Consider the following 5979-nt stretch of genomic DNA (forward strand, 5'->3'; position numbering starts at 1 on the left):
GCACTGTGTCCTCTTTACCCTGGGGAATGCAGAATGAGATTTCTACCGAAGGAGACTCTGAAATGTTAGAACCAGCAGCCTCGTGCATATAAACATTTACATTTAATCATTTAACAGATGCTTTTATCCAAAGCGACTTACAAATGAGAACAATAGAAGCAATCAGACCAACAAGAGAACAAAAAAAAACAGTATGACTAGTCTCAGTTAGTGTAGTACAGAACACATAGGCAGGTTTTTAAATATGAAAGACAAGAAAAGTGGTAGTGTTAGCTGGTTAAGTGCAGGCCATAAAAATGAGTCTTTAGATGTTTCTTGAAAATGAGTAAAGACTCGGCTGTATGAATTGAGATTGGGAGGTGATTCCAGCAGCTGGACACAGTCCAGGAAAAGATCCGTGAGAGTGATTGTGAACTTCTTTGGGATGGCACCACAAGGAGTCGTTCACTTGCAGAGCGCAAACTTCTGGAGGACACATAAGATTTAACCAGTGAGTTTAGGTATGTACACAATGTTTGACAATAACTTTGATATTGTCAAATATGTTTAACTGAACATTTAATGCAAAATAAATCACACAATATTTTCACTTTACAGTTCAGTAACAGTGAGGCTGGAAACAAAGTGGACAACACTATTCATTAAACACTTATTTAATGCATTCAGATGAAAATGTACAATATTCACAAATTAGTCACAAGCAGTGTTTTCAGAGCCCCCAGTTACACTGTTTTAATCAGAACACTAACATTACAGTGTAGTAAAATAAGTCAAATCTAATTCAGTACGTTTTTATTAAACGAAGCACAATCAAAACCTATCACAAAAGGTCAAAGCATCTCTAGCAGAAGTGACAGTGCAATGTAGCAGAAGAACAATTTCTTACCAATGTTTCAAGAATAAACTGGATCCTCGATGACTCTACAAGGGGAAAGAAGAAATGGTTTACTGAAAAGTTCTTAAAAAGCAGGATTTCATATTATACCATTTCTTTAAACCAGTGGTTCTCAAACTTTTTATACCAAGTACCACTTCAGAAAATATTTGTTATTAAATATTAAGTTCCACCATAATGACCAACATTAAATTTCAGGAGCGTAGTAGGCCAAACTATTCAGCTACAGCTCTACAGTTAAACAATGAGGCAGTTTTATTCTAATAAGAATATTAATTGTTGTCAGACACTTTACCATGGTAAATACAGTTTGAACATTAACACTACACTGTGCTTACGTACACTATAAAAAATGTTGGGTTTAATCTACCCAACCGCTGGGTTATGAAATGCTTTACCCATTATGGGTTATTTATATGGAATTTGGGTTATTTTTGTGCAACTCATGCGTTGGGTCAAAATCCATCAACCCAATTTATATGGGTTGACCCAGCACATGGGTTCATCATCACATCATCACCAGAGTCCACACACCAGCACTCGACACAGCAGAGAACCTGACTGCTCATCCAGCGAGGAGAAGGTCTGAATTATATTAATTCACTTTAATTAAACAAGTTCATAATGCCCATGAGCATATAGTCATGTTTACTGAATTCACCAGGCTCATTTGAAAGCTAGTTTAAAGCTAACCAGTTGATTCGCCAGTTAACTAGTTTACTAGCCAACAGGCTGTCCTTTGCTTTGCTTCCTTATTTTAACTGGCTATAAACGAGCGCGCTTGTTTTTCCTGAAGCTTTTAATGTGACGTGAACAGTGTTTTACTGATTAAAATATGTAAAAACAGTGAGATAATCTGATTTTGTGAAAGCGATAAGTCTAAGAACAGTCTTCACTGCAGTGGTGAGAAACCAGGACTCTTATTTTGAAAACTGAAAGGAGGAGCTGTGTGCGCGCCTGCGCCCTTACATCTGCAGAGCGTTTGGTGTGTCGTTACACGGATTTTTCCTCATCAAATTTTCATTTTATTTTGCAGGTATTATTGTTACAACAACTTTATAATATTCACACGAGATCTGTATATATGTTCATACCGCTGATATCTCGGCTATTACCGATCGGGATTGTGAATATGTTGCAGACTGTGCGCTATTTTTTGAACGCTGTAACACGAGGTGATTGTGAAACGCGTTTAATTCTATTCAAATTGACTCCAGTTACAAAGTTATAGTGTTCATTATGAGTTTACTTCAGATTTGTGTTTGGTTTATTAAGTTATACGTATAAAGATCGGATGCAGTTATTTAGCAGAACTGTCTTCTCTGTCTAACGTTACTTGGTCTTCTGCGTCTGTAACATCAAGAAATATATAATATATCTATGTGCACTGAAGTCTTTGCTGTGAGCAGCCACAAATATTACTGTGCTGTGAGAACATAGACATTTTACATGTATGCAATTTATTATGAATTATATAGAGAGGGAGGATTGTTTTCTCTCTATTTTGTGATGTTAAATAAAATGTCTGGCTGGTATCTTCACATCGTTTTACATTTCTGCTGCTGTAGTCTGCATTGCGTCTACATGGTGACGTATGAATAGTTAATACAATAACAATTGTATTTTTGCTTAAGCTCTTTTTGTTTTTGTTTCAGATCAATGGACAACTTTGTCATTAACACTTTGACAGACCTTGTGACTTGTCTAAAGATTTGATATTAGAGGTAAGAAATTTGTTTTCCCATCTACCGCATATAAAGTCTGCATTGCTACTCAAGCCCTGTTCAGACATGAATTCTTATGAAATATCATTTTTCAGCAGTACTTTAAAGTGGTAGTTTGTTTTACTTGCCCCTGTTGGCGTCTTGGGTTCAAGGTGAGTGACGTGACATCACATCAGTGCAACAGGCATAACATTGAGCGCCAGTGTCTTGATAAATGATGGAAGAAACTAACGTTACTGACTCTAACATGCCACAACACCCATGGCCTTATTTGCGCACTTTTTTTGAAGTTATTGAAAAGAACGAGTCCTTCATTTTTAAGAGCCTTCTCTGCCTGCATCGGCCCTGTACAATTTCGTCATACAAGAATTCTCATTCCAATCTAAGGAAACACGTAGAGCTAAGCCATTTTCATTTCACTTTTTTTAACGAGAAATCTAACAATAGCTTGCAGAAAACTGTTTCAGTGTGTATGTTAAAATACATAAAATGTGACATCACGTCACCATGGACATGGCACACGTCGTCAGCTTAGTTAGCGGTTTCACCATATTTCATAGTATTTGTTTTTGAAACTTTTCAAGCTGAGGGCTCTGATTTTGTGAAATTCGATGTTAACATGTTATGTTGGAATATAAATTCTATTTTGAATAGTTTTACATGCAGTGTATCCAATTCCATTTATTTGTATTAGCATTTTTCACAATACATATAGTTTCAAAGTACCTTTACAGAAAGTATGTCTACATTACAATTTAAAGTGATCTGTTATCAGAGGTGACTGTGTTCAAGTTATGTCGGAAATGTACAGTTCTTAAGTAATAAAAATCATGCTGTTATTAGCTAACATCTTATTTTCATTTAAAGTGAACAATGAGCTAGTTCAAGTAATTATTACAAGTTGGGAACATAATGATTACATTATATGAAAATGTAGCATTGGTGCATGTGTGATGCTTAAACAGTGGAGTGCTCCTTATTAACAGTGATTGTTATTTTCAAAAGTTCAGCTTCCAAAGACTGATCTAACTAAGCCTATTCTGAAAAATAATGTACACTGTAGCATACATCTATGACATGCTAAAAGCACATGAAATGCTTGTTTTATTTAATCAAAGAGAGGAGACTGATCTCTGGTTTAACTTAATGTTTTGAATGTTTCCTTTTTGCAGAGAAAACATGGTAGCCACATGCAGAGAGATATTGCTCTAACACATACATGGGCAATATACGGCCCGCATATTGCTTCAATCCGGCCCCCGCGATGCGCTCGATGCACTCGCAATTTGGACATTCATTATTTATATGAAAACCCCAAATCGCATGAAAATCACACACAAAACACATAATCGTAGAAATACTTAAATTGTGCATTTATTAGCTTCTTGTTTCAGTGAAGAAATGTCACTTTAGCTTAGTTATCACGCATGATGAACCACGTGAAGTGAGATGATTGACGGGTCTGACGCAAATCAGGAAGAGGAGACACATCTGGCTGAATGAATGAATGACAGTTGAACAATATGCAGGGTAGTGTAGGAAATGAATCCTTGAAAGTAAATCCAGTTATTGTAACCTTAAGAGTAGCCTAGGTCAGACAGGCCTAGCAAAAATAAGTATCAGGCCTTGAAATAGGCTATCAAAGTAACTGTAGAGTAGCCTTATACATATTTGCATTGCATTAATTTGTACCATTTAATCATGTAACTATGTTTAATTGCAATTGTCCAAAGTGTGGCCCTCCGTTTACTTTGCCAAAGTAACTGTGGCCCTCAGACTAAAACTGTTGCCCACCCCTGCCCTAACAGCACCAAGGAAAAGGACAATGGAGCACGAGGAGGCTCCTTCGACCTCCAGACAGTTGAAGTTGAGAGAAACCAAGCTAGTCACACAGAAGAATGTTGATCATGCCGTGTTGAATTGTGTGACCCAGAGTCTACAACCCTTTAGTGATCTTCAGCCTAATGCCTCTCTCATATCAAGGAGCACTCTGTGACGTAAGATGGATGAGGCAGTACTTGAAATGAAGAAAAATATAAAAAAGCAATGTCAGGGATCGATTTCATTGCAACCACAACAGGCAGCTCAGAGGTGATGATGCTGAGGTCACCTTACTTGATATATTTTATTCATTTATTTATTTTTTTACCAAGTATCACCAGTTTCATGTGAAGCAGTATAGAGTTAATAATACACAAATACTGACAATTACATGTAAAAGCATTACTAAATATTGTTCCTGACAGTGTGGGGAAATTCATAACTGAAATAGTATTATATACCCCTTCTATATGCAGTTGTGACTGGCAAGTGCGTTTCTTCTGATCACAAACACTAGTTCCTATTACAGTGAATCTGATATGGCCAGTTTATATTTATACACAGACACATTCAGATATGATATAGTAAAGGAAAACTCATGTTAACCTGTGTTTTGCAAGTTTAAGTTTAAATAAAAACTTGGATAACTGTTACAAATAAATGTTAAACTGAAACTACCTGCTCTCAAGTCCTGTTATTTCATTTAGTTCTAAAGGAATTTTTTGTGCTTATGAAATTATGTTATAGACATCAGTGTCTGACTAATTAATGTCATTTTATTAATAGATTGGTGTGCCAAGAGTGAGATTAGAGTCTTTATGTAGACTGAGATAAGCAAGACTCTTGTGACAAAAATGATAATAGGACATTATAGCAATAAAGAAAGCATTGTACTTGGATACTTAAGTACATTTGAAGGCAAATACTTTTGTACTTTTACTCAAGTGAATGTTTAAAGGCAGCACTTCTACTTTTACTTGAGTAATATTTTACCTTGGGTATCTATACTTTAACTCAAGTACATGGCATGTGTGCTTCGTCCACCACTGTGTGCAACACATCAATGCACCTCTGTTGTTCAATGCCTGCAAGTGACCGCAGCACGACGTGTTCTTACGCCACACATTGATAAAAGGTTACACAGCAAATACAGAAAATAGTGCCTAGTTGAACGGACACAGCCTTTTATAGAAGAAAAGTCAACAATACAACTGCAATGAGTGGAGTAAGGTTTTTTTACATGCATTTGTTCTAACAAACTCACTGGAAGTACTTGTTATGGATAATAACCAAATTAAAACTTGAAATGAAAACGAGACTCTGGTTATAAATTAATCCCTTCACGTTGCCTTTAGTAACTATTTCATACTTCATGTCCTACAATCCAAACAATCCATTTAAATCTAGTTTTCTAATCTAGATTTGACCTGTGTGTGTGTTTCTGATTAACGTCCTACATCAGATCTCAAGAAGGCACTGGCTTTGGGTTTGGTTCAGTCATTTACCTGTTTGAAAGACAAAGCAGTGGCAACGTGAGTG

At 36.2% G+C, this 5979-nt stretch overlaps 1 long non-coding RNA gene across 1 annotated transcript; it reads left to right on the plus strand.

Moving 5' to 3' along the window:
- The first annotated feature begins 1806 nt into the window (after positions 1–1806).
- On the plus strand, positions 1807–5117 carry LOC127956549 (uncharacterized). Its single transcript, XR_008153592.1, has 3 exons — positions 1807–1931; positions 2551–2619; positions 4428–5117. It is a non-coding gene; the product is annotated as an uncharacterized LOC127956549 (long non-coding RNA).
- The last annotated feature ends 862 nt before the right edge of the window (positions 5118–5979 follow it).

The sequence above is a fragment of the Carassius gibelio genome, chromosome A3 (assembly GCF_023724105.1).
Source record: "Carassius gibelio isolate Cgi1373 ecotype wild population from Czech Republic chromosome A3, carGib1.2-hapl.c, whole genome shotgun sequence".
In the NCBI taxonomy this organism is placed as follows: Eukaryota; Metazoa; Chordata; class Actinopteri; order Cypriniformes; family Cyprinidae; genus Carassius; species Carassius gibelio.